This window comes from Ursus americanus, chromosome 12 (genome assembly GCF_024610735.1).
Source record: "Ursus americanus isolate L20-20 chromosome 12, mUrsAme1.1.p, whole genome shotgun sequence".
Lineage (NCBI taxonomy): Eukaryota > Metazoa > Chordata > Mammalia > Carnivora > Ursidae > Ursus > Ursus americanus.
The window spans coordinates 69,765,370-69,780,376 of record NC_142138.1 but is presented as its reverse complement, the minus strand read 5'-3'; the positions used below and the strand labels follow the sequence as shown (position 1 = coordinate 69,780,376).

At 41.4% G+C, this 15,007-nt stretch overlaps 1 protein-coding gene across 1 annotated transcript in view; it reads left to right on the top strand.

The window, feature by feature from the left end:
* Window positions 1-302: 302 nt before the first annotated feature.
* The window catches only part of OTUD7B (OTU deubiquitinase 7B), a 51,012-nt gene continuing 36,307 nt past the window's right edge, over window positions 303-15,007 (top strand). Inside the window, exon 1 of the mRNA XM_045777153.2 lies at window positions 303-643. The gene's annotated coding sequence lies outside the window, so the exon portion shown is untranslated. The remainder of the gene's footprint in view (window positions 644-15,007) is intronic.

The following is a 15,007-nucleotide window of genomic DNA, read 5'->3' as shown; positions in this document are numbered from 1 at the left end:
CAGAACCACCCGCCTCTTTCTGCTTCTTCCCAAAGAGCTGTAGCCAACTGACTCTACCTCAAAGTCTCAAGAGCCCACTCTGTACCCCTCCAGCTCCGGTTCAAGGACTCTGCAGATCACAGGCCTTAAGAACACTGGCCAGGAAAACACGGGGTCACGCGCGGGGCAGGCGCCAAACTGGCCGCAGCCAGAGGAGCGGCGCTGAAGGCGGGGCTGCTACGGGGCGGGGCTGCTACGGGGCGGGGCGGGGTGGGGTGGGGCGGGGCCGGGCCTGGCCGGAGGAGGCCTGGGGGCGGCTTGGGTGTCACCACCAACCCGCTCCGGCCGGAAACTGGCGCTAGTTTCCGGCCGGACGGCCGAAAGCCACCGATCCCGAACCAGCCGCCGGAGTCGGAGTGGCTACGGGGTGTGGAGCAGGCAAAAAGCCACTGGGGGAGGCCAGTCCTGATCAGTGCCGTCTGGCTCCAGCTCCTGATCCCGTGCGGAGCAACAGCCGCGGTCGCAGACTCCGCCACCGCCTCCGCCTCCATCGTCGTCGGGGGAGGGGCCACCCGGACCCCGGGGTCACAGCCGAGGAATGAGGAGAGGCGGCCGGGCCCCGCGCTCCGCCCCGGCCTAGGGCCTTGCCCCGGGAGCCGCGAGGGTAACGGAGCCCCCTGCCCTGTCACCCTCCCCCCGTCTGCTCCCGCCCTTCCCGCCTGTTCAGACTCCCAAACTCTGACCCTCTGATCTCCACTGTCCCCCTTCTCCTTTCTGATTATATTTCACCCGGAGCCACCGCCTCCCGGCACCCCCTCCTCGCCCCGGCTGCGCCTTGCTTCGTCCCAACCTTTTCCCCGTTACTCCTCCCTTTCACCTGCGTCCCGCGTTCCTAGCCCCCACCCCCGTTCCCGTCCTCCCTTCCTAAGCTGTGCTGGGCAGTTTGGACGGTCCCCCCCCCTCCCTTGTCAGCGAGACTTTCGGGGAGGGATGGTGGAGTTTTAAGGTGGTTAAGAGTGTAGGCTACCCCCTGTTCTACCGCCTTAGTAGGATGAAGTTCATTGTAAAGTCTCAGTATAAAAGTACAACGAAAAGAAAACAAGCTTGTAGGTAGCCAAACAGAGGTGCGTCCAGTAATGGAGGAAGGGAGCGAAAAAGAAGTGTGTGTGTGTGTGTGTGTGTGTGAGAGAGAGAGAGAGAGAGAGAGAGGTTGATTCTAGGGCAGGCTTATGAACTTTAGCAAAAAGAAAAGTTGCCATGAGCCGATGGAAACTTTAGAAGCTGATGATGAGTAAGCCGGGGGCTGCGTGATCTCACTCCTCTTCTCATAATTACTAGGTTAACGGTGTGGCTCCGGTCGGGATGGAATGGGATTTGTTTACTGGGCCGGCGTATTTTTAGCTTGTCGGCTCACAAGGACCAGAGCTCTGAGTCTGAGTCTCCCTGAGTCTTTCTGAGTCTTTCTCCGTCTCCCTCCCCCGTCCTCCCTCTCGTCTAGGTAGTCTAACCTAGGTGGTTCCTGTGGACACAATACAGAATAGAAATTAAGTTGAAAGAAGTGGACTGATGGAATTAGATGTAAGAGAGTTTCCCCCACACTCTTCAGGGGGTTTCCTTTTCATAAATGCAAAAGCAAGAATTAGGACTTTTTACTTTTATTTTCCTCGTATTTTTATAACTATGTAAAATGCTTTTTAGAACAACCAGAAGCTGGTAATTTTTCAGTCTTTGGCTTGTCATACTGTATATTTAGGAGGTCCTTGAGGAAGTTGGGTCCCTTTGTCTTTCAGAATCTATTTCTAAGGTGGAAAAGGACAAGAAGTAGTGGTAAGGCTAGCCCAAAAAGATAGCCAATCTTAAATTTTTAAAAAACGTCGAAAATTTCTTTCCTTGTGAACCAGACTGCATTCCTGGTGGGGTGGAGAGGACAGCAGGAACTTATGCTGGGTGACTAGGGAGAATCAGACTTATAATTAAACATTTGCTGTGCATAATTTACAAATGAATACATTATAGGCAAACAATTATACTCTTTGTCCTCATTGTTTTTCTAAACAGTTCTTTTAAAGTTTAGGAACCAACCTGCTGTGCTAGTCTATTGATATTTTGAAGGCTGAACAGAAGTGTAAAATAAATGAACTTGATGTTGCTCATCTGGAGTGTGAATACCAGTCTTGTTCTAATTTCCACTAGCTACCAGGCATGCCTCAGAGCACCTCCCTGAGTAAGTGGCCAGTTACTATGTACTTAGTGATCGCAAATGAATACAAATATTAGCTCATGCTAGGAATAATTGAGAAGGTAAATATGCTGAAAAGATCTTCCAAAACTGAGATAGATTATTTTTGGATTTTTTTTTTCCATTTTGGATTATCAGCACCTTTCTGCCGATAATTATCCATTAACATGAATAATTTAGAATTGAACAGATATCCACTTTGGGCATTAAGCATTCAAGCAGGAAGGAAAGATGGAAGGAAGATAATTTCCAAACTATTACTAATTTTTTGTTGTTGCCTGACTTAACTTATCCCTTTCATTTAATGCCAGAAATTCCCTTGTGGAAAAAAAAATGTAAACCTTTGCCAGAGAAAAGGCTGTCTGCTGACTTGTATAAGGCAGGCTGAACAGTAATGGATGGTAATTGTTAGTTGGACTTGGTGAAGTTAGGTCATCTACAACTTGGAAATATTCTTGAAGCTTTACTTCCTTAATCTCCTACTTCTGGGGACCCCCATTGAAAAAAGATTTAATTAGGAGGGTAAAGTCGAATTTTTAAAAATCAGAAATACCCTCCCAGAATCTGTTAACTATTAATAATTGTTTTAATTTGTGAGTCGGTTGATGCCAGTATTAGTGATGTCTGGGAAATTCTCTTTATATCAATGAGATAAATTAGGGAAGATTTCAGAATCAAAATTTGAAATGAAATTGGAGGTGGTGGATTAGAGTCATAAAGAGAAATGACCTATGGAGTTAGATAGAACTTGGTCAAATCTTGGTTATGGCATTTACTTTGTGACCTTGGACAATTTACTTCTCCATCCTTATTTATAAAATATGTATGAGCATTCAAGCAAATGAAAAAGTTATTCTTCGTTAGGAGTATAAGAAAAGAAAAGAGCTTCCAGGCAGAAAGTATATCTATTTATATCAACTTCCCCTACATTTATTATTTGGTGGCTGGTGGAGTGGGGATTAAAGCAGTTGAATAAGTAAGAATAAGCCTAGGGCAGCCTACTAGTCTACCACTATTCCCGTTTCTCAGAAGGCGTTGTTTGGGGTTTTGAGCTTCAGTATATGTAACCAAGTGAATTATGATGGAATAACAGTATCAAAATTTCAGATTGTTATGGGGGCACTAAGGGCCAGTTGTAAGTTTTCGAGCTTCTCAAGCATGCTTAAGCATACTAAGGATCCTGGCAGATACTTGGGAGGCTCCTTGTAAGGAGCACCTCCTCGTTTACCCCAGACATTCATTCCATCGAGGGAAAATCCTGAGACAGTGCTTTGAAGTGTGGCTTCAGCAATGTCTTCCCTGTGGAAACTTAGGAGCTGATGAAATCTTCTCCATAGCCCCTGATAAATTCAGATAATTAAAATCTGTGTAACTGGAATAGAGATGCAGGGCAGTTTTATGAATGTCTGAACTCAGTTGATTTTTTAATATGGTAGAAGAAAGGTTTTTTTGTGTGTGTTTTTTAAAGATTTATTTATTTGAGAGAGAGAGAGAGCATGAGCATGAGTGGGAGTGGGATGGGGAGAGGGAGAGAGAATCTCAAGCTGACTCCATGCCGAGTGCAGAGCCTGACACAGGGCTTGATCTCATGACCGAAACCAAGAGTCAGATGGTCAACCGACCGAGCTACCCAGGCGCCCCTGTATTTTCTTTTTTTAAGTAAGGAATCGTGGCTGAATAATGATTGAGCACTTTTGTGGATAATGCTGTCTCCAAGCTCCAGTGACAGGCTTTGGGAAGATGGAAAAGATGTAAAGGCAAGTGTCCTTGCCCTTGGGACAGGGGTGGGGTTGTGGAAGTTGGTGTGTATAAATGGGAAGGCACACTGTTATAAGCTTTAACATTTAGGACACAACATAAAACCAAGTTTAATGTGCTACAAATGGAGTATGTAAAGGCTAGAAAACTTGAAGTAACAGAGTCTGTGAAATTAATTAGGGAAGATTTCTGAATCAGCGAAATTTGAAATGGACCTGGAGGCTGTGGATTAGAGTCATAAAGAGGCATGGCCACTGGAGTTAGATAGAACTTGGTTCAAATCTTGACTATGTGATCTTGGACAATTTACTTGTCCATCCTTATCTATGAAATATATGTGAGCATTCAAGTAAATGAAATAGCTATTCTGTGTTAAGAGTAAAAGAAAAGAAAAGATCTTCCAGGCAGAAAGTAGAGAATGTACAGTGTGCAGTGACGGTATGAATGACTAAGTTGTGTTTGTTGGGGGAATAAACGAGAGGGACTGGAGAGGATGTGGGTGGTCAAGTCATGGGTAGAGCGGGCAAGAGGGTGGAGGGGACTCAGAGGCCAGACTCTGTTGGGTGTTGATGGAAGGGTCAATAGAGTCATTGTAGGTCCTTGAACAAAGGATGGATTTAATAAGTATTGAGCCTTCTGGTCCAGGAACTCATGGGCAAGGAGTCAGGCAGGCACCGGTACATTGTAACTCTTTGGTTTCTCTTCTGGACCATCTTGGCCTAAAGGGGATCATCCAGGAGACATCAGATTCCTTGTAGGAGTTTTTGTATTCACACACCTTACTCACTATGCTGAGCTCTGTTTGTGCCTATCTCACATTGTACTGTGGGCCTGTGGACTATTGCTGGATTATCCTCAAGAGCTTATGGTAAGGCCAGTATCGTGTTTTAAGTGCATTTAATTTTTAGTTATCTCTGCTATTGTAGGCTGCAGTAGTATAAGTAATTCAGAATTTAATGTGAAAATTTCTTGGTTTGAAAATGCATTATTTTTTAAGCCAGATTTATTTTAATGTTGTGATGATCATACTAATGTTGAAATGAATTTGCATTTCTAAGCCTATATTACCTGATGGTGAGGAACAGTCAAACTTGGTTTAAAGATTACACCTCAGAAATCCTGTAAATTGGGTAATCCATTTATGGATAATTAAGACTGGATTATAGGAGTATGTTAACGAAGACCAATTTCTTTTCAAAATCTGTGCAGGTCCAGTGTGGCCACTTAAGCTGTCTGCCTTATGCCTGAGCGATTTATAGATGATGCCTGGGTTGTAGTCAGAGTGAGTCTTTACTCACAGTATCTGGAGGAATCCTATTGTGTTATGTTGCATTGTTGAAGCTGAAGGTGGCTTTTTCAAAGGACCTGGGCTTTGTAGAAGCTCTTCCAGATAATAGCTCTGCTAAAAAACTGTCAGGTTTTTCCTCCTGAAGTACAGTTGTTCGAAAATATGGCCAATTAAAGGAAAAAAAAAAAAGGAATGGGGTGCAGTGTTCACATGTCATAAACAAAGGATCCCACGCTTGTTCTTCCAGCCTTGTTCTTTCAGTTGACTTGCCTTCTTTCATCCCTGCCTAGCCCCCTACCTTCTCACAGTCATTACCAAACTATGTGCTTATGATGTCATGAGCACAGGATTATTATTTACCTCTTGAGTCAGGAGACTGTAGTATTTTTGAGTGGAAATTAGAGATGGAAGTCAGGAATCTTGATTTATACAGTTTAGTTCAGGATTATTTTCAACTGTGTCTTTTAGGATTATGTGTCATCTTTTTATTTCTCTAAGAAATAGTTTTGGAAAGGAAAAATTACTGAACTATTATTTTTGGTAACCTGCTTTGAGTTCAGTTTTATGCTAGGTACTGTGGAGGATTAGGAAAAATGGCGATTTTGTGCCCTTGAAGAGTTTGCAGTCTAGTTGGGAGTAAGGAGTAGAGGAAGGAGTTAATACCTATTGAACCTCTATTATACCAGACAAATAAAACAAAGAAAATGAGAAATTGTATTATTGATTGCATAGTATAGACCTCATACCATATGTATTTGGGAAGAAGAGCACTCAGGTAGTTATGAATGCTCTCACAGAGGAATTGTAACTTATTCCAGATTTTAAAAAAACCCACAAAATTGTAGTAGGTACAAGGGGTGAAGATGAAGCAAATAACAACAACAACAAAATCATTTCATTTTGGAGCTGAGAGGGATCAAGCAAAAGCCTGGACCAGGCTTGGGTGTTCTTGGGCCAGCGGTCAGACTGACCTGAGTAGCAGTGAATAGTAGTGAAACAGGTGGTTAGGTTGGTTTGGAGCTGTGTTTTCGAGGGGTCTTCAAAGTAGGCTCTTAAGTTGAGATTTTAAATGATAGTGAACCACTGTGGATTTTTGAGGAGGATAGTAATTTGATGAAAGTAGGAAACGGGTGGGCCAGAAGGGAAGGGGGATTGGCTCCCAGGGTGTATGAGGTGATGAGACCTGAACTAGAGTTGTAGGGGGGTGGGATAAGGAGAGAAGGAGGGAAAAGGAGATTGTGAAGGAAAAATTCAAGTCAGTGAGGACTGGATGCAGCAGATGAAGGAGAGCGATCCATCAAGTATGACTATGACGTTTTAAGCTTGGGTTTCTGAGACGCAGAGATAAGGAAGTTAGGAAGGTTTCCTCATTTTTTAGGGGAATTTGATGAGTTCAGTTTGGGAGGTATTGAATAGATGAAGTGGGATTGAAACACCCAAGAGAAAGCGGATGCATTTGTTAGAGATGAACCAGAAGCTGGTGGAGAATAGAGGCGGAGGTTCATAACCTTTGGAAGTGTGGGCTTGCAGTTCGTCGGCATGGACGTGGTAGCTGGAGCCAAGAGAATGAATACGCTCTCTGAAGACTAGAGTTCAGGGAAAGAGCAGAAGGCCAGGGATAGTGGTAGTGATAAACACTATTCTGCACTCTTCGGGCCATCTGAATTGACTTCTCCTTGTCCTTTCATGTTTTCTGTTCCTTTCCTTCTAATGCCAGCAAACCTCCCTTGAATGTCTCTTACCTTGTAAGCACCGTCTTAGGCACCGAGGAAACAGATGAGTCAGACAAGGTCTCTGCCTACAAGGAGTTATGGGTCCGGAGGGAGGAGACAGACGCATTAATGTATAGATGTCCTGAAGCGTGGTACTGTTGCGATAGAAGTATGTAGGGGGGATAGTGGGGGCCTGAAGGTCAGTTCTGCCTTGGGCACGCAGAGGTTGGAAAGTGCCTCCCAGAGGAGGTGACATTTGAGATGAGTCTTGAAAGATGAGTTAAGGGTGTGCCCTACAGAAGACAGGGAGAAGTACACTCCAGGCTGAGAAAACAACATGAACAGAAACTTAAAGGAGCGAAACAGCCAGACTTCTTCAGGTAATTTTTAAGTAATGATTGTGCTGGAGTACAGGGTTGGGGGGCAGGGGTGAGGCTGGAGACGTAGGCAGGGCTGATCAGGGACAGCTTTAGCTTGTGGTGCGGTGTGATGAGCATTTCAGTTTTTAAGCATCGGGTGGAAAAGTAAGTTTCATGTTGTAGAAAGATTATTTCGGCAGTGGTGTAGGGGTACACTGGAGAGGAACAGAGCAAAGGGCTTTTTAAATACGTTTATTATGCGTAACAGTAACGCATTTCTTGTTGAGTGATTGTGTTGGTAGACTCATGGAATCAGAGAACTACAGGGACTGTTTCTTCGTCTCCCATTCATTTTCAAAGGGCATAGCTGAGATTTACTCAGGATCACAGAAGTAGTTTTGTGATAGCTTGGTCTGGAATTCAGTCTCCAATGGCTATAATGTGGTTGGAGATTAATAAATGTCATTTCACCTCTTGATCCTCTCATGTCCCATCCCGGTGTGTGTTCGTTACATCCTGCCACCCTTCATTGTGCTAGGAGACATTCCATCCCCTTGTCATTTTTACCAGTCTGAAGTGAACAGCGGCATTTTCCCGGGTCTGACTGAGGAAGATCTGCCCCGAGAGTACCTCGGGGAGTAGGGACTTGGGACCTGAGGTAGTTGGGTGCTCTGGAGTGGAATGAATAGGATGTTAGTATTATTCATCTGTAATGATGCGGATGTAGAAAAATGCCAAGGTATTTGTTTTATTGAGTGTGCAGATGTAATTCTCTCTTTTGATAAGTTCTGTTCAAGTTCTTTTCTTTTAAACTTAATTTTAAATTGTGCCAATGAAACTTCAGTAGAAGAAATAGGCTTGGATAAATTGGTTACCCACAAAAAGGATATTTATCTAAAGAGACAAGATTTGTCATTACACTTGTATTCTAAATCTTCCTTTCCTGTGTTTTTAATTTTATTGGGTTTTTATTTTTTTTTTTTTTAAGCAAGCTCTGGGTGCAACGTGGGGCCTCAACTCGTGACGGCCAGATCAAGAGTTGCTTGCTCTACCGATGAGCCAGCCAGGGGCCCCTTCATTGGGTTTTTGTGAAGGGAAATTGTTTGGGTTTAAAGTGCTAACTTAGAGTTGGGGTTTTGTATTTTAGTCATTTTGCTGGAGAAGAACAGGATAGAAGGATATCTTAGAGGTCCTTCGACTCCCCTGGGGAAAGTTGGGAATCAAGGGGATGTGGAAGGATGGCTACCTTCCATTGATAAGTCTTCCTCAAAACTTAACTGAGTTGTGATTTCTTTATTCTTTTCTCTGGGCTTTGTCCACATCTTCTCCAGAGACAGGCCTTGGTTTGGAAACTGTCCACTTTAGCAGAATTGCCAATTCTTAATTCTTTCTCAAGTGGGCAAGGGTACATTTTGTTTTTGTTTGTGAGTGTTTGGGGGAGAGGAGGGGAGAGAGGAGGCACAGAATAACTACTCACAGTGAGTCTTTATCTGAATTCCTATGTAACTGGAAGTTTCCTTGGTTTTTTTTGAGGGGGAGATGACTTGGTTACACTGGCATTTATGTTGTGTGGGATCATGGTCGTCATTCCCCTCAGATATCTGATTTTGGATGGCAATAAAAACATCCTTCTTGTCCATATCTGTCAGCCTTCACCTCACCCTGTTCTGAGTGCCTTCTGTGCACGCTCTGAGGAATATGAAGCACGCTGTTCAGTTGAGAGCCGAACTAATCAAGTGTTCTCTGAAAGTTTAGGGAAACCATCTTACTCCTGAGTATTATTTTTGGGTTAATGATTCCACTGTTTTTCCAGTCACCTGGCCCTTTCTTAATTGTAAAATTTTGAATAATGAGATATTTTGAATATTTAGAAAACTTCAGGGGAAAAAAATCCAAGACATTTTTGAGCCCATAACTGAAATTTAATGGATATTAACATTTTGTCATATTTGTCTTAGATCTCTTACTCTGTTTAAGATATAATGTTAGATATAGCTAAGTCCTACTCTGGATCCTTTCCCCTTTCCTCTTTCTTGGGAAAAGACTACTGGGCTGATTTGCTATCTTTCATTCAATTTCATGTTTAATACTTTTTTTTTTTTACGTATTACATATACACAAACAACATATAGTTTTGAAATCTTAACATAAATAGAATTGTACTGTGTGTATCCTATTGCAGTTTTTTCCTCAGTATTGTTTTTCAGATGTGTCTGCACGTAGATCTAATTCACTTAATCATCTAATCTTTAAGCCTCTTACCTCCATTGCCCTTTTCACTTGTCCTGGTAGAAAATATCCTACCTATCAAAGTCCCAGTTTAAACCAAATATTCCACAAAAACTTTCCTAATTTTTTTTTCCCTCCAACACAGTATGGTCTTTCCCACTTCTGAATTCTCCTGTCATTTTATTCATACTTGTCATAGTTGTATATTTTGGTATTTTCTTTTATTTGTGCCCTTGGCATGCCATTTCTACTACACTATGAGCTCCTTGACAGCAGAGAAGTTTCTTTTATCTTCGTGTCTCTCCTGGGGCTTGCCACAGTAACTTATACATGGTAGGGATTAGTGACTAAATGGTTAATTAATGAATGATTTAAAAAATAAAGACAGTCCTTTGTGTTGATGAATTGTTAGTTTAATTATGAGCATGATACTAGCCCCATGAAAATAGAGCTTATAAAGAAACACTCAACAATGAAAATTAAATAAAATGCACGTAATTGGCAAGAACAGTCAAGACTAACTTCCTGCAGGAGATGAGCAAACATTCCCCGAGAAATGAAATGGGAATTGATTGGTGATATCATCCAACGAGGAAACTCCTGGGGATTGATCCTGATGGCATTTGTGAGGCAGTGTGCTCCTGTGGCCAGACTCATTTCACTGGCTATCATATTCTGCTGTTGTCATCAAGGTCTTGACACCCTCCCTGGAGATGGGATACTGGCGTTGAGAAAAAACAGCCTCTCTGTTCACTTCATAAACACTGCTGAGAACTAGGAATTCTTTGGCCCCTAAAGAAGAAAGCCTAATATACACATTTGTACATACGTATATATGTATGTACGTATACTTTTAACACTTGTGTTTTTTACTGAAACCAGATTGTATCTCATTAGAATATTTTGAAGCGTTTAATTCTAGATGGTATAGTCCCAATATAACATCATTTCGGTCTCACAGAAGCTCTTCCCTCCCTGACAAGTAGAAATTAAATATTAAGTGAAACTATATGAAATTGCAATTTTGTAGGTAAAAGCAGTCAAATATTGGCAGTTTTGTATGGTTAAACTTTATACAAACCTTATACATCCAGTTTTGATTTTCTCTTGGTATTCTGCAGAACATTATCATGGACCTTTTTGAAGTGGATAATCCCAAATCCATTTATAGTTCTAAAATGCATTTCTGAACTTTAATTTGCAACCAGTTTTTTTTTTTTTGTAGTTATCTTAAGCTCAAGTTTTTTATAAAATGTTTGTATTTCTCAGCACATATTTAGTATATATTGAGAAAGGTTGTTGGGGAGTGTGTAAAGATTGTAGGCCAAAGTGCACTGTGGGAAATAAGCCTGTGATGAAAACTTTTGCTGTCAATAGCTACATACAATTAATTGAGTTGGCTTTAAGGAGCATACAGTTTCTTTGAATAAATGACCCCCTACCCCACACTTCCTGCCATCCCCTTATGTCCTCTCTAAGTCTTGATAAGGGAGATCTGGTGGTGGGGAAAAACCATGGAAGAGAAAATTACCTGGGGTCCTTGATTTTATTTGGAGACTTAACAGGAAAGAGGGTATGAGCCCTAGCTCCTGGAACCAGACTCTAACTTCATGGTTCTCCAAACAGTTCTTAGGTTAAGGGAGCCCTGGGGAGGTGGGGAGGGTGGAGAGCAAAAAAACAAAGAGATAGTGGGAGTTAGCAGATACTGTGGAATAGGATTGGGGAACAGGAATGGAAAAACGGGGGTAGGTAGAAACATTTAAAGAGGCTCTGTTTCCTGTCATCCTTCAAAACCTGGCTTAGAAGTCTTTATGACCCTTGTACCTTAACTATATCAAACTTGTATCCAGGCCACGTACCTGCTTGGAAAATATCATATATAGAATTCAGCCTTAAAAATACCAGTTTTGTGTTCTAAAATAGTTCTTTGAAAAGTCAGGGTTATTTTAAATGAGTTGGTCTGTTGTCTTTTGAATCGTTGTTAACTCTAAGCCTTTAATATGAGTAAGTCTTGGTCTTTACATGAAGATATTCTCATGTGAAGAACTGAGAAAGACAATGGGAAAATATGCTGCTAACAAAAATATTTTAGACAGCAAGTTTTTATCTATTTTAAAAACTTACCTGCTTTTATGAATTCCTTTGTATTTGCTTTCGTTGTCTTTGAACTAAGAGCTTACCCGGCCGTGTGTTAGACTATTCATTTTCTGAAATTTTCCATCAGTATTAAGGACAAAATTACCTGACATGAAGAATACTCGGTCCGTGTTTGATGACTAGGGATAGAGACTTCCCATAGTCCTCAGAATCCTGAAAATAGAATTCGACTGTTAGACTTAATTTTTGCTGCATCCTGGTTTCTTTGGTTGCCTAAAATAAATTCCTAGCTATTTGGCACAAGGTGACCTCTCATTTTAACAACATTAAATTCCTTCTCTCTCTCATCATTTTTGAAGTTTTTGGTAATATGCTAGTTCATTGTGGAAATTAAGATAAAAAATCATCTACGCAAATTTCTCTTGATGTTTGCTGCCAGCTTGAGACTATAAATTCCTTTCTACTGAATTCCTGCTGTGTACCAGAATTTGAACAACCTGCTCTAAGGAGATGCTAAGTGTTACCCAGCAAATAAACTAAAAAAGTAGTAGGAGAACTGGCCCCTTGGGAATTTACATTCTGTGTTAAATGGGAAATAGTTACATATACATAAATACATATGCAGAAAAAAAGAAACGTGAGAAACAAATACAACTACAGAGTAGTTGTATTACCTTCATAAAGGTTTCAGAACTGAAAGGAAATTTACATATTGTCATCATTTTCTAGGTAAGGAAAATGAGGCACAGAAAATTTGACTTGTCCAAGGTAGTAGTTACTCTCAACAGCAAACGTTTTGTAGAATATTTGCTCTTTGAAAAGTTAGGCTTCAGTAAACAAAGAGTTAAAGTCATGAAGAACTTAATAATTAGTTGTGAAGACTGAATTATTTGCATAAAAAGATAAATGATACGAAGTCATGGGTACTAAGTGTCAAGTGAGGAGTACAGTTGTACAGAATAACGTAGATTTTTTTTTTTTTTTAAGTAAGCTCTAGTGCCTATGTGGGACTTGAACTCACGACCCTGAGATCAAGAGTCGCATGGTCTACCAACTGAGCCTGCCAGGTGCTCCTAGGAATTATATAGGAGTTTAGAGGGAGTGGGTAGGGGGAAATTTTATACTTCGGCTAATCTAGACCTTAGAGAAGAGAGAAGACTGGGTAAGTTTAGAGGGCAAGGCCTGAGAACAGTGAGCACTCAGAAGGCCTTTAAGGCATGAGAACAGTGAAGTAAGCCTGCCTTGTTTTGAGGGCAGAGCAAGTAGACAAGCAACAAGATCAACGAAGTTGGAGAGTTAGGTAAATTGGGGAGGGCCTTAAATCTCAGGCAGAGGAATTTGGTTTATACTTGCAGTGAAAAATCCCCGGGCACAGAATTTTATGTGTAAATGAGTATTTTAGGAAAGTGGATTTCACCTACGCAGTGTAGAGTGGAAGAGGAGAGACCAGGTAGAGCTGTTCTAATAGTCCCGGGGAAAGGAGTCTCTACGGGGGTGATGGTAATGGAGAGAGAAAAAGATTCCAGTGATTTGAGGAAAAGTAAGTCGAATTTGGTAACTGCTTTTAGGAGGGGTGGATAATAACAGGGCACGTGTTCTCTATCTGGGTTGTAGCAGTGAAAGAGCTGGGTTTGGCTGGTTTCTAATGCATCTGCTCTCCAAAGGGATACCTTGGTAGAAGCCTTTGCAGGGCACTGAGTCTAGCCCAACATTCGCAGTTAATACTGGATACATGGTTTAAGTGACCGGTTTAAGTCTGCACACTACCTAAGTTAGTAGAACTTGGTGTAGAGCCCATTCTTTTGACTGTTGGCCAGTGCTCTTTTATATTCTGTTGCTTAAGAGGACGTGGGTCAAGTGGTTAAAAACACAGAGGAGATGCCTGGGAAGGGAAATGGGAAGTTGAAGACCACATTATGATGAGGTTTACCCACAAGCTGTTTCAGTTCTCATAGGTTTTCCTTATCTTCAGACACTGAATGTGTATACTGTCGGGCTCATAATGCAACAGTGAGCTGCGTTCCTTAGCGCTACCTTCTGACATTCAGTTCCTCATAGGCAAGGAAAAAGCTCCTTCAGATTTGGGATTTAATTGCATATGCTCTCTGACTCCCAGTTTTGAAAATGAAATATCTTTTCCTCTGCATGTAGATAGGTTGATGTGGTTATAGGCTGTTATAGGCTGATGTGGTTGAGTCTGAGGTAGCCTCAAAGGCCCCATCAGTCTTTTTGGAGTAAAGGGAGGAGGAGAGTTTTGGACCCAAATCTTTCAAGCTTATTTACCCTGTCAGCAGTTAAGAACAATTTACTTACACAGATCTTATTACCAAAAAAGGTCAGTAAATATTGTGAATCAATAGAGTGTTTTTGCTAATGGGAAGTTTTTAGAGAATTAAATAGCCTTCTAAAAATCCTTTATATTTGGTTTTTAAATATATAGTCTGTTATATTTAAAATGTGACTCGGTCTCACTTCTTTTCCCTTCTGTTTTCCTTTCCTTTCTTTTTCTTTCACTTTTCCTATTCTGCCAGGCTTTTATCTGGTAATAACAGATACCTGAAGACTCACAGTAGCGTTATCTGGATCAAGTAACATTTATTATGTACCTACTACAAGAGTCTGTTATTTAATTTCATCTGCCAAGGTGAAATATTCCTAGATTTTATGACTAGGGCCTTAGTAGTAAACATTTTCCAATGCTTGGCTTCTGTAATTCTTAGCCCATTTTTTAAATTTTACTTATTTATTTTTTTAAAGATTTTATTTATTTATTTGACAGAGAGAGGGGCAGCGAGAGAGGGAATACAAGCAGGGGGAGTGGGAGAGGGAGAAGCAGGCTTCCCACTGATCAGGGAGCCCGATGCAGGGCTCGATCCCAGAACGCTGGGATCATGACCTGAGCCAAAGGCAGACGCCTAACGACTGAGCCACTCAGGCGTCCCTCTTAGCCCATTTTAATCTTTGCCATGACTCTTCTGTTATAACTTCTGACCTGGCTGGGAAGGGAAGAAAACTTGACTGTTTAATAGTGAGACCCTACCACGAGTTATACTAAGTACTTTATATATCACCTCACTTAATACTCATAACTGTTCAGTAAGATAGGTAGATATTCTTATACCTATTTCTAGATTAATTCATCTGAAATATTTATTCCTGTGTTAATAAAAATATTTATCAATTCAGCCAAGATATTTAGGTACTGTTGAAGTTGCTGAGGATACCACAGTGACTATCAGATGAAGTCCCTGCTAAGGCACAGAGAAGTTAAATAACTTGCCCAAAGTCACACAGCAAGAAAGTGACAGAACTAGGATTTACATATAGATCTGGTGGATTTCAGAGG